Below are 19,319 nucleotides of genomic sequence, written 5' to 3'. Positions count from 1 at the left end.
CAATTCAGACCAATAAAATACTGCTCCCTGCTGCCGCCTCCACCACGACTCTGACATTAAGTATTTGCCTTGCCCAGTATTTTTGAAGTGTTGATTCCTGGACGTGAGTTAAAGGCTATGTGCATTTTAAATTTAAACTTGGTGATTCACTTTTCATTATAAAATCTATGAAGTATTTTTCAAACAAATGCTGAGTAAAATAAGGACTCATGGATGAGGAAGTTTTGTTCTCCTTTGTAATTTGTAAGCAAGCAATTGGACTGATTTAGATAATTTAAGTGAATCAAGTCAATTATAAAAAAATTAAGAAATGGAAATTAAATAACCCACAACCTGCTGCTTAAAAACAAATATGGATAATATTTCAATGCATAATAGAAGTATTTCTGCCTCTCTCTTTTGCTGGGGTGATAACATCAAGCTCCTTGTGATTTTAAAAAATACTCAAAAATCAGGAAATTGTAGAGCTGACAGGCTCATCAAAGGTTACCTAATATTTTAACCCCCATAAGGCTCTAATGGAGCAAGCATCTCATCCAATCATGTAAAGATGGCATACTGAGTGGGTGGTGGGACTCAACTGCAGAACTGGGCCTCAAAAACAGTCATGAGTTAGCCCCGTTATTGGATTAAATAGTTAAAATAGCCTACCATGATAATTTTTTCATTCGGTGAATATTTATTAGGTGTCTTTCCACGTCCCTTCGCTAGATGCTGGGGGTACAGAGATGATTAAAGAGGTATTGTGAAAAGTCCAAGCAGTCTAACTGGGGGAAAAGAGGGAAACAGGTGAATTCAGCACAGGATGGGAGGTACAAGGGTGGAGGCTGGGAATGGAGAGCTGAGCTGCACAGTGGAAGGTTCTCCCTCCTGCTTTGGGGAGCAGGCCAGGCCTTGCCTCTCTTTCTGGCCTCTTCTGCTGCTCTCCCTCTCACGGGCCTTTCAGTCCCCTTGCCACACCATGCGCTTCCTCTCTTAGGACTCTTGCGGAAGCTCTCCCCTCTGCCTGCTTTATCTCCAGGCCTCTCCCAACTCACCTGTTATCCCCTCTCACCACATGCTCTGCTTCTTCAAGTCACTTAGCACAGCTGTGCTGAAGAATTACTTGCTTACTATCTCCCACCTCCATCCCCAGAGATTGCTGTCAGCTGTAAGCAAGGGTATAAAGCTAGTGGCTCAAACAAACGGGGATTTGTTCTTCTCAGATATAAAGGGGCCTGGAGGTCAGTGGATGTTGCGCTTAGCTAGCTGATCCTCAACGTCAGGACCTGGGTCTGTGGGATTTTCTTGTTCTTTCCTTTGTGGTTGTAAAAGGACTGCTCCAACTTCCAACATTGCGACCACACTCAGGGCTGGAGGAAGGAATGGCTCTGGGTCTGTTCCCTTTTATTTGGGAAGCAAACTTTCCCACAAGCCTGCAGCACACTTCCATGTATATGCCATTGGCCATCTCTAGCTGAATCAGCATTCCCGGCCACTGGTAAGGAAGGTGAGTGTTTTGCGTTCTTTTATGAGATGGTCAGCCACCTAACTGAGGTAGCCTCACTGAAGCTCAGGAAAAAAAGCTTATTATGCTCACAGGTCCTAGAGACAGAAGGCATGCCATGCAGGGTCAAGGGGACAACACCAGGGGAGTCAGGATGGAGTGAGGGGAAGGGTTAGGCCAGAGCCTTTGTTGGGGTGTCTGTGGGGAGGGTAAGGCAAGGCAGGGCAGGTGAACAGTTTAGGATTGGCTAGTAGGAATTATTCTGGAGGGCTTTGGACTATAGGGGTGGTCCCCAGTTGCCTGAAATCTGACCCTGGGAAATTTAAAGGAGAGGACAATTGCCTCCTGGGATGCAGGGCCCCATGAAGGAGGTAGGGCTCTGGATTGGTTAGTTTGCATATTAAAGGCAGGCTCAGGGCTGAGCTCTTTGCTGTCTCTAAGAATTGACAAGTGCCCAGGAGGGGCAGTCTCTCTCCAGCTAGAAAGGCTTTTTAAGATGTCAAAACCTCATAATATATAGAAAATAAAAATATGTATTATACAGTGAGGAGGGTAATGGTGTTGGGTTCACTGCTCAACAATGCCTACCACACATCTCAAGACTCCTGAAGGGAAGGAGTTGTCCTGTTTGTCCTTGAATTGCCCAATTGAGGCTGGGAAGGAAGTTTGGGGTCAACCTGTGAAAAGCCTTGTGTGTCATGTTAGTTGGTCTTGTCTTCTGTCAGTGTTGGGGAGTCATTGAAAAGTTTTAGGCCGGGAGTAGCACAGGATTTTGGGGGCTAGGATGTTAACTTGGTAGGGTGGGCTAAGAACTGGAGGAAGAGAGCTTGGAATCAGGGAGACTAATTAACAATGCCATACTGTGGTTTGATAAAGTAGAGGGAAAGTAATACAAGGAATTCAGAAAATCTAATTTTGAGGTCACCATCTAGAACAGTGATTCTCAAAGTATGACTCTGGACCAGTAGCATCAGCATTACTGGCAACTTGTTGGAAATGCAAATTCTTGGGCCCCTACAGAATCAGAAGCCCTGGGGGTGAGTCCAGCAATCTGTGTTTTAACAAGACTTCCAGGTGACTCTGAAGTACCTAAAGCTGAAGAACCACTAACTAGAATAATAGGCTTGGGGGTGGAAGAGAGCTTGGCGAGTCACTGATCCAAAGCAGCCTAGCTGCATATTAGAATCACCTGGGGAGCTTTTTCATGGCAACTAGGTTGGGCCCCATAGTAGAACAACTAAATCGCAATCTCTGGGGTTGGGACCCAGGCATCAATTTCTTTCTATTGCTCCCAGATGCTTCCAATGTGCAGTCAGGGCTGAGAACCACTGATCTTATTTAACCCTCATTGATGAGACAACTCAGAGCTGGAAGGTGAGTTGCTCAAGTTCATACAGCAAGTTCAGGTAAGAATCCATTTTTTAAGCTTCTCCTTGATGCTTTAGACACTATCCCAACTTTTAAATAATTTGCTTTAAGACAGTGGCTTCTAGATCATCCACAGTAACAAATATTACTGCCAAATTTTTAGAAGAAACATAGGTTACAGCATTATTAAAAACTCAGTTCTTTAGTTAACAATATTTCACACTTCAGAAAGTTATCCTTTTTATAAAGATTTCATAAAAATAGATATTTTCACCATAAACAAAAAAGAGTATAGATAAGATATGGGTAAATAGTGCTCTGTTATTTGTATTTGTGTGTGTTAAGTCATAACACTTTCTTCCAACTCTAGGTGGAGCTCTTTGGTTTATACATACATATATTGTTTTATTTATAATTTTGAGAGTCTTAGATTTAAAAAAGGAGGTATTTGAGATTATTTTTTTTTAATTTAAAAGTTTATAAGACATTCGCAACATTGCTCTGCTTTCCTTTTCTTCTTGTTTTAGAGTCATAGATCTAAAAACTCATTTTTATTTCACTGCTTGACCAAAGAATCCAAATCCAGGCCTCAGAGAGTCATTTTCAAAACCATCTTAAATCTGTATTGTTTTCCCATAGTCCTTAACGAATGGAATATGTTTCCTATAGCTTTTGTTTTTTATAAGTCTCAGTGTTGAAATAGAATTTCTATAAGATGGGCTTCCTTTTCTGAATAATGTCAGTAGGAAAAAATCTGGTGGATAACATAGCTGTTGCTATAGTAATTTCTTCAACTATTTTTACCCCATTGTGTACAAAGGAATGTTAACAGCTACCTTCCTGTAACATAAATGAAACATTTTGCTGCCACTTCTTTTGCTCTTTCCTCTTTGCTATCTCAGTATTCTCCCTTCTACTGGGAGTGCACTTGAAGCAAAATTCCCAGAATATGCCGCATGTTATTTTTAGGTGATGTGAGCCAGTGCTTGTGGTTCCTGGACCAGCAGCATCACCATTGGCATCACCTGGAAGTTGGTTAGAAATGCAGATTCTGGGGTCCCACCCCAGAACTACTGAGTGAGAAACCCTGGGGGTGGGGTCCCGCAAGTGTTGAACCACTGGTATATGCTATTTTGAAAGGAGAGAAATCCTATACTCACTGGTGCCAACATAAAAAAAAAAAAAAACCAAAAAACTCCTGTGCAATAATCTATGCCCATTTTGGGATTGTTCAAGGCTCTTAAAATCATCTAGGGATTTTGTTAAAAGGCAGAATTCTCATTCAGTAAGTTTGAGGTGGAGCCTGATACTCTGCATTTCTAACCCAAGCTCCCAAGTGATGTAGGTTTTGCTTATCTATGGAGCACATCTGGAGTATGGAGGATATTGACCAGACACATAGCACGTGTTAAGACCATACTCATGCCCACATATCAAAGTTACCTATGATTTCTGAGTATATATTTTTGGTTTAATATATCTAAGGTCAATGAGTTTTTCCTTTTCAATCCCAGTGGAAAGAGACAATTTCTGGAATATAGTGCTCATTTGTCTATAAAGTGACTCACCTTTATTAAATGCTACAAGAGGGTTTGTTTGCCAGGTTCTGTCTCTGAGACCCTCTACTGTATCAGAAGCAGGCACACTTGAGGAGTGTGTTATTTTTTAATTGAGAAACTTATTCATGGCATGATGAAGCTAGAAAGAAAGTCCTGAAGTTAGGTGATGTTTTCAGACAAAAAGAAGTGGTTCACAAATGTTTGGAATCATTCATTTATGTATTTATTTTTTTTATTGACGTGTAGTTGAATTACAATGTTGTATTACTTACTGCTGTACAGCAAAGTAACTCAGTTATACATATATATACATTCTTTCTCATATTCTTTTCCATTATGGTTTATCACAAGATATTGAATATAGTTTCCTGTGCTATACAGTAGGACCTTGTTTTTTACCCATTCTGCATATACTAGTTTGCATCTGCTAATCCCAAACTCCCAATCTAACCCCTCTCACACCCTTCACCCCCTTGGCAACCATCATTCTCTTCTCTATGTCCCTGTGGAATCATTCATTGAGTGCTCCATATTTATTTAGCACCTGCCATGTGAAGCATTGTGCGAGGCACTTTGGGAAATTAAAAAAAAGTCCTTGACATTGAGATTATAATCTACCCAAGGAAATAAAACCTATGCCTGTGAAAGTTAATTACCAGTATAGAGAGCATGCTGTCCAATGGTAAAGAAGTGTGGTAGAACCTCAGGAGACCAAAAGATAGTTATTGGCTGAAGAGGTTAAAACTACAGAGTCTGATTTGGACTTTGGGGTGGGTAGAATTAGGATATTCAGAGCAGAGTGAAGGAGGGGACTCCATAAAAGACAGGGTGGTAGGGCCAGGATGCAACTTGCAGAAGTGAACCACATGGGAATACAGGAATAGTTCAGACTACATGGAGTTTAGACTTTCTGTCTGGGAGAGTTTTTAAAAGTGAGCTGGAGCCAGATTGGTTAGGATTTAACTGCCAGGCTTATGAGTTTAGACTTAATCCCTTGTGCAGCAAGGAGACATTGAAGACTTTGAGCTGGGTGTGTGTGTGTGTGTGTGTGTGTGTGTGTGTGAGAATGACCCAATCATAATGATGATTTAGAAAGAGTCATTAATGGAATGTGCAGGGTTAATTGAGATGACAGACTGGAGGCAGAAATTCTTGTTGGAAGGCCATTGCCTTGGGTGGCCTTGGCAGTATGCATGAGAGAACAATGCAGAAAATAAGAGATTTGGCAAAGGGGCAATATAAACTGAAAATATCAATGGATTAAAGAGAAGTTAAGATAATTTGATCAATATAAATGGAAACTAGGGGTTTTGTGACTATGTTTATTCTTTTGAAGTGCCCCTTGGGACAAACAGCCTTACTTTCCAACTAACAGTCTTGGAGACACCGTATAGACAAATTGGGTTAAATGGTGTTGCCTTTTTAATGATTTGAAATTTATATATTTCACTCACATCTTTTTGGTTTTTTATCTCCTTATATGGTCCTCTGCCTTATTTTCTGCAATCAAGAATATGTTTTGAATACTGCTAGTCATCACAAATTCCAAAGCTGGAATAGCATTGTTAGGTAGTACTATCAAAACAATCATCCTAAAACTTTAGATCTAGAAGGGACCTGAGAAGTTATCTAGTATCATACACACGTACAAACTCTATCTCTCACATACTCTTACACTTCAGAGACAACAAAAGTTTTCTAGGACTTGAGGCAGAAGGAAACTACACTTAAAGGCAATGCCAGGTATCACCATGCCCTATCCATGATAAGACGGTTCAGAGCTGTGTCACATCTGATCACCAGTGCCTCAGGCAAGAGAGGAGGGTTGGTACCAGGAGAGCACTCTGAACAAAAGCGTTTTCCTCCTACTCTGCCCCATGGGAAAGCTGATGCACCTTGGACACTGGATGAAGAAATCTGGCAGGATATCTGGGTGGCTCTTTATCGACACTTACTGGCCATTTTGCAAAAAATTATAGCTCCCCAAATCCTTGGAACACAAGTAAGAGCACTGAGTCTGAACTACCCAGCCTAAATTGTTATAGAAAACACAGTGTCTTAATACGCCAAAACACACTCACATGACCCTCTCTCCTGAGATGTTTGCCGCTTTACATTCCAGTTTAGATAGTCATCTGGCAAAAGTGGAGCCTGGTCCATTGGTCCAGTGATGCCGCATTGTTGATGCTCTTACCTGGGGGCAGACTCAATTATTGACATCATGCTGTTTGGTTGGCCAGGCAAAGAGACCCAAGGTATGTATATTCCATGTGGTCATGGTGTTGCCTTAGAGCATCCAGAGGACTGTAAGTCTTCAATACATCAGCTGATGCATAGATTATTGCCTGTAGCCTGTAGGAAAGAATTCATTCATTCCATGAACATTATGAAGTATCTGCTATATGTCAGGTAGAGTGCTGGGAACTGTGGACACAAAGATGAGTAATACAGTCTCTGCCTTCCATAACAATGGAAACTTAAATCAAGATTCTACGACAATTTTGGCTTTTGTAGTCCCACCTCCCATACCACTCCCTCTCCTTCCCTAGTTGCACATTTACCACCCCAGTGCCCATGGTAATAGTGCCCATGGTAATATCTTCTGACAAAGCTGACAGATGCAGCTCATAAGCAGGGAGAGCAGCAGCCCCTCTTAATAAAAAAACAAAACAAAACCCTATTTTGTTTTCTTAATGCTTCCAACAGTTCCATTTGCTCTAACTGTCACAAAAGCCAGATGGTAATCCTTACGTCCCTTCTTCATTACTACATCTATTGACCTGTGACCTTCTGCTTCCAGGTCTTGTTGAACACTGGATATATTTTTATGTATCACCACTCATTTCTTTACCAGTTCTTGTTACATTTTTGGATCTTGATTCAGCTATCTAACACACTCATTGTTTCTCCCAGCTCATCAACTGAGAAATATTATAAATATCCTTTCTATATAATTGTCCAAATAATTATGACAATGTCGAACAGGACAGGGCTCAGTAGCATGAGTTAGAAACTTCCCACCTCTTTCACATATATAGACATATTTGCACAGATACAATGTCCAAAAGAATTACATCATTATATTATAAAAATTTTCAAATGCATAGAAAAGTAAGGGAAGAGCACAATGAACATCTACATCTAGATCTTACATTTGTAATATTTTTCCATGTTTCTGTCACAAAAATAGACTGATTTCTTCTTCCCTAATTGGGACAAACCAGCTGTAAAAGACATTTGAGGTACTGATAGGGGACATTTGAATATGGCTTAGGTATTAAAGAATATTAAGGAATTAGTGCTAAATTTGTTAAGTCTGATAGTAACATCATGGTTATGTAGGAAAATGTCTTTATTTTTCAAAGCTGTGTTCTGAAGTATTTGGGTGAAAAGTCATGATGTCCGTAATCTTATTTATAGTACTTAAGACTGGCATGAAAATCCAATAGGAAGAGAGTTGGGTAGGAGATATATAAAGAGTCAGAATAATGGCTTAATGGTCTTTGTCAGTCTATACTGATGAAATTGTTTTGAGTCTAGAATATTTTGATAAGTTATAAATAAGAAACCAACTTTAAAAATTACCATATAATGTGCAAAAAAGAAATCCTCATCCTGTTCCTGGGCCCCATGCCATCCCAGAACCTCACTCCATCCCATTTCTCCACTGCTGGTGTTATTGTAATTTATAATAAAAATTGTTTCTATATTTTGGTGTAGATTGCTCAAAACTGTTCTGTCAAATTGTTCACTTTGTCCCTTGGCTCCATCAGAACATGCCCCAGACAAAACCACTGTGTCAAATCTCCTACATCAGAATGTCTGTTAAAGGAAAAAAGCAACACAAATGGTCAATTAGGGACCATAAAAAGTAATTGGATATTACCAAGGGAAGAGTTATTAATATAATTTTAGACACATTACTAGGATAATATTTAGACAGGTATAGAAGTCAACTATTGTTATGTATTAGCTGAGTTATTTTAAAAAATATATATGGTAATCATTGAATTAAAGTAAGAGAAACTCAAGATAATGAAGAGGAAGAGCTATGAAAATGAATATAAAGTATTTCTTGGGAAAGTATAAAATGGATAAGACACTACTAATGTAGAGGATGATTATTATAGATAATGCATTAACTCTAGTCTGGGTGTGTCTATTAGAAATAAAATTTTATGTATTGCCATTTTCTGGATAGCTAAGGATGATAAAGGCAAAATTTGTATTGCATACCAGAACCATAAATGCCATATAAAATGGTCAACCAAGGTGACCAACATTGGCAAGATAAGCCAAAGCTCTGTTTTTGACAGCAGTTTCCATTCCTTTAAATCTGATTTGTAAAACTTGATTTTGCTGCTGAAGAGCCAAATAGGAATGTTACAGAATTTTTTTTTTAACCTAAACTATTTTAGATGGTATTCTTTCTAAAGTATATTACACTCATCCCTTACTTTTTCTCCTTCTAATTGGAAGGTATTTAACAAAAGTTAACCTTCTCCTGATGATGATTTCTGTCTATAATTTCAGCAGTGAATCTCCCAGGGCCAATTAACATGTGTAGCGCCGTTTGTGCCAACCACCAAAGGGCCACTGTGTTCTTGTGTCCCTGAATGTTATGCTTCTCTACTTTGTTCGGTGGGTCTGCCTGGCTTTTATCTGCTTCTGTGACTTCGGGGCCTGCGCATGAGAGCCTTCCACTCTCCAGCCCCAAAACCCCTACTTTAATTTCTAATCTATGGGCTTTACTGACATACATATGCATATACTCACCTTTCTTTGGCCCTCACATTAGAATACTCACTAAACTGTAGGAGCTTAAGACCAGTAGGAATTTAAGACCAGCTATTATCTATCAGCTATACCCATGTTACCCTAGACATTTTGGACAAACAGCTCACAGAAAAGGTCCACAAAAATTATTAGGTATTTTTCCCTAAATAAAAATATTGTCTTCTGTTTTTATGCTAGTTTTTTTTTTTTTAATTTTTATTTATTTATTTATGGCTGTGTTGGGTCTTCGTTTCTGTGCGAGGTCTTTCTCTAGTTGCGGCAAGTGGGGGCCACTCTTCATCGTGGTGCGCGGGCCTCTCATTATCGCGGCCTCTCTTGTTGCGGAGCACAGGCTCCAGACGCGCAGGCTCAGTAGTTGTGGCTCACGGGCCTAGTTGTTCCGTGGCATGTGGGATCTTCCCAGACCAGGGCTCGAACCCGCGTCCCCTGCATTGGCAGGCAGATTCTCAACCACTGCGCCACCAGGGAAGCCCGCTAGTTTTGTTTTTTAAACAAAATAATACCTGCACATGTTTAAAAAGTCTAATAGTGCTAAACTATATTTTTTTTTTAAAAAGGCAGGCACCCCTTTCCAACCCATCCCATCTCATTCCTCAATCACTGTTTTAGTGATTTCTTTGGGCATTCCTCCCAATTTCAAAATAATATACTCAAACTGGTATGTCTTAAATCATTAATTTTAGCTATTATCTATTGACTTTCTATTATGATAGGTGAAGTCATAACTCTTATAGTACTTATACCACATATTCCTTCCCTCATTTCCCCAGTATGGTTACATATGACTTTTAGTTAAATGAATCAGCAGTCGGTTTTTATATTCTTAGCACTTTGTGTTCACCATTAAGCAAGGCAGTGTATTCCCCAAGAACACGGCACTTACCAAGCTGCCCTTGCAGGTGCCTGTGACTTGCCTCCCCCTTCTCAGATTCTTTTAAAGCTCGGAAGTTGGGTGCAGCTGTTCATCTTCCTTCTCAGAAGCCCCTGGCTCTAATTGTTCATTTCTCCGTTTAGAATTTGGTGATAATAATACTTGGTTGTCGATTCTGGGTACTAGGAAAACTTTTATTCCCAAATCCCTTTACACTTTATTAAAACATTTTGTCAGAATAGACACAATCTCTTAGATGGTTGGAAGCATGTTCATATCTCTGGCTAGACTGTGAAGAGTCTTGAGAGCAGGGATTGTGAATGTGGCTTCACAAAAAAGAGGGAGTTTGAGAAAGAAAGGTTAGAATTTGGACAGGCAAAAGGAAGGAAGGAGAATATGCTTTATACTCTTGGTCTCCTGACCTCTTTATCTGAAGCCCTGGAGCTTCTGGAATGGAATGTAGTTAGGTAGTCAAAGGTGGGAGGAGGGTTCTCACTCAGGGCTAACCTTTAACTGCCCCTCTTCTATAGCTTAATCATGGGGGGAGTGTTGGGAACATGTGATTTTTGAGGCTCCTGAATTGATTGTATATTCCCAGAGTTTCCTGATGGTCTTCTTTCATGTCTGCTCTGTCTAGCCCCAAATGTGGACATTTTCCTCTCATACAACTACTTAGGACTTTATATATGAGCTCAATTTTCAACCACATATTCCTTCCTCGTACTGAAGATACTGAGTGGAATACAATGATGTTACAGAAGAATGACTTTACTGTTGTCTCTCTACTAAGTTTTAATTCCTAGTGACTGAAATTACTTTTCTTTATTAAGGAAATTTAGGTGCCAGGAAATTATTATTTGCACAATTTCAGCAGACTATGGTGGCATTTCTGGTTATATAAGACACAATGTGTTGTTGGTTGCAAAATGCGGTATCAACCTGTTTGAGAGCAGCCCTGGCAATTTCTTTGTTCATGAAAGTAAATTTTCACTAATAAAAGAATCACAAACACAGTTCACTGGGGAATTTAATTTTATCTCATGTAAGAGGGTTTTTTTACCCCTTAAATTAGTTATTCTAAAAAATTGGAACTGGAAAATTTAATAATAGAGTAAGTAGATCTAAGTTTCTTTGGAAATTGTACTTGTCAGTTCTATTTTTGGTTTCTTAGGAAATACGTTAAAAACAGCTTTTTAAACCTTACTACATTTCTTTCTCCCCTTTTGAGAGGCTTGTTTTTCTTTGAAAAGGTACTGACTTCTTTGCTTGTACTAATAGGATTATCGATTTTAAAAATTCATATTCCCTCCAACCATAGTCATTAAATATATATATAAATGTTCACAAAGGGAGAGCACGAAAGTCGGATGCTTTATGTAAAGCTTTTGAAGTTGCTCAGAGTGATCACGTGTTATTATTTGTGAACACGTTTGTAACAACTGAAGTGATGGCCTGGGTTGAATTTCCTTCATGTCCCCGGATCATCAACCACACAGCATTGTGTATAACCCATGACAGTGAATGAGTGTGGAGACAAAGCTGGCTTCCCCACCTGGAGTAGGAGCAGTGTGAGAATGGGGGGGGGGGGGAATTGAACCCCAGTGATCTCTCAGCTCCTATGTTTCTAGTTTGTAGCTCATGGACCTGGCATGTTGCAAGGTTTATGTGTTACTTTGACTGATTTCCACTCATTTACTCACATCTTTTTTCAGATGCTTCAGAGGTGAAAAGTGGGAAGAGAGAGGGGAATTTTGCAGATGATTTGCTGCCTCTTCTGGAGGTGTGAATTGAGGGAAATGGTAGAATCTCTTAGCCTGTTTGCCCTTTTGACACTGTCTTTTACATTGACCAAGTGGTTATGAACGACTCTTCAGCTGCTGCCACCACATTCCAGGGAGATTCTTATTGTCGCTGACAATCTTTAGAAACAAGCGGAGCACATGAACTCTTGTATCACTCTTCCCTTGTTGTCCATACACCTGCCCCACTGGCCATCTTTTTACTTGAGGAGTCTCCGTCTTCACGTGGCTGTCTTCTTGTCATTCCGTTCCCCACTCAAATATCACTTCCTCAGAGAGGACCTTGTTGGACTCCATCTCAGTAGACCTGGCGTCAGTCCCTATCACATCATCCTTATTTTCCATAGCGCTTACTGCCGTTGGGTATTTCTCTGTGTGTTTGTTCTCTTATCTCCCTCCAGAAACTAAGCTCATATGAGAACTGAGCCTATATCCTGACTTGTTCAGTGGTATATCCCATCAAAAGGAGAGGTTCAGCAAACTTTTTTTCTATAAAGGACCAGATAGCAAATAGTTTAGGCTTCATGGGCCTAATAATCTCATTCACAATTATTCAATTCTATCATCATAGTATAAACGCAGCCATAGATGATGCGTAAACTAATGAATGAAGCTGTGTTCCAATAAAACTTTATTCATGGATGCTGAAATCTGAATTTCACATAACTTTTACGTGTCATGAACATTATTCCTTTTTCCTAACCGTTTTAATACATCAAAACTGTGCTTAGCTGTGGGCTGTACAAAAACAGATGGCTGGCCAGATTTGGCCAGATTTGGGCTGTAGCTTGTGGACTCCTGATGAGGAACACTGATTGGCCAGGAGTTACTACCAGCTGATAATGAATTAACTAATAGAGTGAAAGGGAGGAATTATTACATGAAGACATCAATATATTTACTCCTAAAAATAGAATGTGACAATATTCTTGAATCAGTAGATTGTTCCGGAAGGATAAGAATAATATCCCCTTTTGATGTCCCCTGTATTTGGCCTGGCTAGCGGAGTGCATGTTGCAAAATGAGCCTAAGCCAGTTTAGACATTCATGACTCTATTATTATTATTAAGGAGGTGGTGTGTTTAGCTACTCTGTCACAGACTTGCTACCAGGTAATAATAAAAGCAGGTTTCAAGCAAAATTCAGGGACACAAAAGGCAATTATTAACCAAGCATTTATTAGCAAGTGGCCCAAAGCAGTTCATTCAAACTTTCTGTAAACTCAGAGGAATCCTGCTACTCTGTGGGGTTCTTTTAAGTGCTTACACTTCATCTTGTATGCAAAACTCACTGAAGAAAGACATGGCATCATTCAGTCAGAACTCCTCTGAAACCAGTAGCTAACTGTGGGACCAATTGAAGAATCAAACCCCTAATGTTGTCTCTAATAGTGCATGTTATGATTTGCTGGATTCTTATGTTTGTACAAGGATTGAGGGGTGTTTCTAAGTCATTCAAGCCAATCCACATATGTTGAATACTTTTAATTTCACCAGTGATAATATATATTTTGAACATAGGTTGACTAATAACTCACTAATTCGCCAATAAAATCCCATTAATAAAATACCCTAATAGTTAGCAGAGTGTCATTTCTTGATCTGAATGGTAGAAAGATTTGTAGAAGTTGCCCCTGGAATGTTGCCTTTTATATGTAATGCCAGCTGATCACTCTGCATTGTGATTCTTGATAGCAAGTTACCTGACCAACCCCAGCATTAAAAGTTAAACTAACTGGCATGTACTTAACATCACACTAATAACACTGAAGTTATTAACAGACAATGTGTAACAGTGGCCTCTGACTTAAGCCCTTAATCCATGCTGTGGAATGTGTAGCCGAGGACACCAACCTTCTCTCATATGTATCTGCAACGCAGTGGGGATTATAAAAATCACAAGGGAAGAGAAAGTTTTGTTCTAAATCTTCTAGGAGTGTACAGATTACCAAACAGCAACAACTCTTACTTCCTTTTCTTTTTTTTTTTTTTACTGTAAATTTACTGATTATCAAATTAATACATATTGTGATAGATTGCCAGTTGTCTCCTAATATATTTTAGAACATTTGGAACAACATAAAAGTATTAAAGAACCCAAAAAACAAAGCAGGAAAATAACTCAACCATCAGCTGTTAGTAACTGCTATCTTAGTGGACATTGCGGCGTTCCCTCCTGCCCCGCCCTCCCCACCCCAGCACACACACCCGCTTGGGGATGATGCACTCAGTCACTGAGTGCTGGCAGTGTAGCTGCTAATGGCTCTACCTGATCTCGGGTGACCTTGGCCTGCAGCGGCTTGAAGCAGGATTTCGGTTCCCCGGCCAGAGATTGAAGTGAGGCTGTGGCAGTGAGAGCGCTGAATCCTAGCCACTAGACCACCAGGGGCCAGTGGCCAGTGACAAGGCCCTGGCCCGTCAGCTTTGTAGAAATAAATTTCCACAAGGAGAAAGTAGTGAAACCAGTGAAGTGTTTATTAGGAGGAAAAAAAGTACGTGTGAATAGACTCACACGGGCTGGCTCAGAGAGAGAGTCGTGCCCTCATGGTAGTTTGAATCACTTATATGGGGCATTTCTTCTGCGTTTCCTTTGGCCAATCATCTTGCTTTGCCTGGTTCTGAGTCCGTATTTGGTTTATCTCAGGGTCCTCCCATGTGTGTGCGCCCATCTCTTAGCCAAGATGGATTCCAGTGAAGAATCCTATGAGTAGGTTGACATGACTCCCTTTTACCTCCAAGGAGCCTCTCTGCACATGTATAGTTGGGAAGGTCTCCTTGACCTCGAGAATGAGAAATATGTGGTCTCTTATCTGGGCAGGACTCATCTCCTCTTCATCTTGGAGTATCTGTCCAGAGGGGACAAACTCCAGATGCTCAGCCTGGGGCCCATCTATCTCCTGCCTCATACCCAGGCATTGCCCTTGGCCTCATGGGGCAGCCTGCATTCAATAACCAGTTGTTCAGGGACTACCAAAGCCCACCCTTCTTGCCTCAATTGGGACAACTCTGAAGGGCCATCCCAGTTTCAGAGTTCCTTGTAGGAATGGCCAAGGCCTCTGTTATAACTGCATTAAAGTTTAACCTCTTTCTCTGCCCAACCTGATTCTCTTCCCACTCACAGGCACCGTTCCCAGGAGCACTCCACAACAGACTTCCCACATGCAAATCTTAGTCTTTTTTTTTTTTTAATGTATTCTTTAGTATTGTACACAATTCATACTTTCACGTTCATTTATACATTAACATGTTCAAAAGCTATTTTTTTTAAACACCTTTGTTGGAGCATAATTGCTTTACATTGTTGTGTTAGTTTCTGCTGTATAACAAAGTGAATCAGCTATACATATACGTATATCCTCATATCCCCTCCTGCTTGCGTCTCCCTCCCACCCTCCCTATCCCACCCCTCTAGGTGGTCACAAAGCACCGAGCTGATCTCCCTGTGCTATGTGGCTGCTTCCCACTAGCTATCTATTTTACATTTGGTAGTATATGTATGTCCATGCCACGCTCGCACTTCTTCCCAGCTTACCCTTCCTCCTCCCCGTATCCTCAAGTCCATTCTCTATGTCTGCGTCTTTATTCCTCTTCTGCCCCATGTTCTTCAGAAGCATTTTTTTTTTTAGATTCCATATATATGTGTTAGCATACGGTATTTGTTTTTCTGACTTCACTCTGAATGACAGACTCTAGGTCCATCCACCTCACTACAAATAACTCAATTTTGTTTCTTTTTATGGCTGAGTAATATTCCATTGTATATATGTGCCACATCTTCTTTATTCATTTATCTGTCAATGGACACTTAGGTTGCTTCCATGTCCTGGCTGTTGTAAATAGTGCTGCAGTGAACATTGTGGTACATGACTCTTTTTGAATTATGGTTTTCTCTGGGTATATGCCCAGTAGTGGGATTGCTGGGGCATATGGTAGTTCTATTTTTAGTTTTTTAAGGAACCTCCATACTGTTCTCCATAGTGACTGTATAAATTTACATTCCCACCAACTGTGCAAGAAGGTTCCCTTTTCTCCACACCCTTTCCAGCATTTATTGTTTGTACATTTTGTGATGATGGCCATTCTGACTGGTGTGAGGTGATACCTCATTGTTGTTTAGATTTGCATTTCTCTAATAATTAGTGATGTTGAGCATCTTTTCATGTGTTTGTTGGAAATCTGTATACCTTCTTGTAGAAATGTCTATTTAGGTCTTCTGCCCATTTTTGGATTGGGTTGTTTGTTTTTTGGATATTGAGCTGCATGAGCTGCTTGTATATTTTGGAGATTAATCCTTTGTCAGTTGCTTCATGTGCAAATATTTTCTCCCATTCTGAGGGTTGTCTTTTCATCTTGTTTACAGTTTCCTTTGCTGTGCAAAAGTTTTTAAGTTTCATTAGGTCCCATTTGTTTATTTTTGTTTTGATTTCCATTTCTCTAGGAGGTGGGTCAAAAAGGATCTTGCTGTGATTTATGTCGTAGAGTGAGTGTTCTGCCTATGTTTTCCTCTAAGAGTTTTATAGTGTTTGGCTTACAGTTAGGTCTTTAATCCATTTTGGGTTTATTTTTGTGTATGGTGTTAGGGAGTGTTCTAATTTCATTCTTTTACATGTAGCTGTCCAGTTTTTCCAGCACTACTTATTGAAGAGGCTGTCTTTTCTCCACTGTGTATTCTTGCCTCCTTTATCAAAGATAAGGTGACCATATGTGCGTGGGTTTATCTTGGGCATTCTATCCTGTTCTGTTGATGTCTATTTCTGTTTTTGTGCCAGTACCATACTGTCTTGATTACTGTAGCTTTTGTAGTATAGTCTGAAGTCCAGGAGCCTGATTCCTCCAGCTCCGTTTTTCTTTCTCAAAATTGCTTTGGCTATTTGGGGTCTTTTGTGTTTCCATACAAATTGCGAAATTTTTTGTTCTACTTCTGTGAAAAATGCCATTGGTAGTTTCTTAGGGATTGCATTGAATCTGAAGATTGGCTTGGGTAGTATAGTCATTTTCACAATGTTGATTCTTCCAATCCAAGAACATGGTATATCTCTCCATCTGTTTGTATCATCTTTAATTTCTTTCATCAGTGTCTTATAGTTTTCTGCATACAGGTCTTTTGTCTCCTTAGGTAGGTTTATTCCGAGGTATTTTATTATTTTTCTTGCAACGGTAAATGGGAGTGTTTCCTTAATTTCTCTTTCAGATTTTTCATCATTGGTGTATAGGAATGCAAGAGATGTCTGTGCATTAATTCTGTATCCTGATACTTTACTAAATTCATTGATTAGCTCTAGTAGTTTTCTGGTAGCATCTTTAGGATTCTGTACGTATAGTATCATGTCATCTGCAAACAGTGACAGTTTTACTTCTTTTCTGATTTGGATTCCTTTTATTTCTTGGTCTTCTCTGATTGCTGTGGCTAACACTTCCAAAACTATGTTGAATAATAGTGGTGAGAGTGGGCAACCTTGTCTTGTTCCTGATCTTAGTGGAAATGGTTTCAGTTTTTCACCATTGAGAACGATGTTGCCTGTGGGTTTGTCATATGTGGACTTTATTATGTTGAGGTAATTTCCCTTTAGCCCTTCTTTCTGCAGAGTTTTTATCACAAATGGGTGTTGGATTTTGTTGAAAGCTTTTTCTGCATCTATTGAGATTATCATATGGTTTTTATCCTTCAGTTTGTTAAAATGGTTTATCACATTGATTGATTTGCATATATTGAAGAATCCTTGCATTCCTGGGATAAACCCCACTTGATCATGGTGTATGATCCTTTTAATGTGCTGCTGGATTCTGCTTGCTAGTATTTTGTTGATGATTTTCGCATCTATGTTCATCAGTGATATTGGCCTGTAGTTTTCTTTTTTTGTGACATCTTTGTCTGCTTTTGGTATCAGGGTGATGGTGGCCTTGTAGAATAAGTTTGGGAGTGTTCCTCCCTCTACTATATTTTGGAAGAGTTTGAGAAGGTTAGGTGTTAGCTCTTCTCTAAATGTTTGATAGAATTTGCCTGTGAAGCCAGCTGGTCCTGAGCTTTTGTTTATTGGAAGATTTTTAATCACAGTTTCAATTTCAGTGCTTGTGATTGATCTGTTTATATTTTCTGTTTCTTCCTGGTTCAGTCTCGGAAGGTTTTGCTTTTCTAAGAATTTGTCCATTTCTTCCAGGTTGTCCATTTTATTGGCATATAGTTGCTTGTAGTAATCTCTCATGATTCTTTGTATTTCTGCAGTGTCAGTTGTTACTTCTCCTTTTTCATTTCCAATTCTATTGATTTGAGTCCTCTCCCTTTTTTTTCTTGATGAGTCTGGCTAATGGTTTATCAATTTTGTTTATCTTCTCAAAGAACCAGCTTTTAGTTGTATTGATCTTTGCTATTTCCTTCATTTATTTTTCATTTATTTCTGATCTGAACTTTATGATTTCTTTCCTTCTGCTAACTTTGGGTTTTGTTTGTTCTTCTTTCTGTAATTGCTTTAGGTGTAAGATTAGGTTGTTTATTTGAGATGTTTCTTGTTTCTTGAGGTAGGATTGTATTGCTATAAAATTCCCTGTTAGAACTGCTTTTGCTTCATCCCATAGGTTTTGGGCTGTCGTGTTTTCATTGCCATTTGTTTCTAGGTATTTTTTGATTTCCTCTTTGGTTTCTTCAGTGATCTCTTGGTTATTTAGTAGCGTATTGTTTAGCCTCCATGTGTTTGTATTTTTTGCAGTTTTTTTCCTGTAATTGATACCTAGTCTTATAGCGTTGCGGTTGGAAAAGATACTTGATACGATTTCAATTTTCTTAAATTTACCAAGGCTTGATGTGTGACCCAAGATATGATCTATCATGGAGAATGTTCCATGAACACTTGAGAAGAAAGTGTATTCTGTTGTTTTTGGATGGATTGTCTTATAAATATCAATGAAGTCCATCTTGTTTAATGTGTCATTTAAAGCTTGTGTTTCCTTATTTATTTTCATTTTGGTTGATCTGTCCATTGGTGAAAGTGGGGTGTTGAAGTCCCCTACTTTTATCGTGTTACTGTTGACTTCCCCTTTTATGGCTGTTAGCATTTGCTTTTTGTTGAGGTGCTGATGTGTGGGGTGTATATATATTTATAATTGTTATATCTTCTTGGGTTGATCCCTTGATCATTATGTAGTGTCTTCCCTTGTCTTTTATAACATTCTTTATTTTAAAGTCTATTTTGTCTGATATGAGAATTGCTACTCCAGCTTTCTTTTGATTTCCATTTGCATGGAATATCTTTTTCCATCCCCTCACTTTCAGTCTGTATGTGTCCCTAGGTCTGAAGTGGGTCTCTTGTAGACAGCATATATATGGGTCTTGTTTTTGTATCCATTCAGCCAGTCTGTGTCTTTTGGTGGGAGCATTTAAACCATTTACATTTAAGGTAATTATCGATATGTATATTCCTATTACCATTTTATTAATTGTTTTGG

At 39.3% G+C, this 19,319-nt stretch overlaps 1 protein-coding gene and 1 long non-coding RNA gene across 2 annotated transcripts in view; both read left to right on the top strand.

The window, feature by feature from the left end:
* ACYP2 (acylphosphatase 2) overlaps window positions 1-19,319 on the top strand; it is a 172,820-nt gene that overhangs the window by 34,638 nt on the left and 118,863 nt on the right. The gene's annotated exons all lie outside the window — the stretch shown is intronic.
* On the top strand, window positions 2,902-9,758 carry LOC309612525. Its single transcript, XR_014235248.1, has 2 exons — window positions 2,902-9,374; window positions 9,676-9,758. It is a non-coding gene; the product is annotated as an uncharacterized lncRNA (long non-coding RNA).

This window comes from Balaenoptera borealis (assembly GCF_965194805.1).
Source record: "Balaenoptera borealis genome assembly, chromosome: 15".
Taxonomy (NCBI): Eukaryota; Metazoa; Chordata; class Mammalia; order Artiodactyla; family Balaenopteridae; genus Balaenoptera; species Balaenoptera borealis.
The sequence above is the reverse complement of the archived record's forward strand: the minus strand, read 5'-3'. Positions and strand labels throughout refer to the sequence as shown.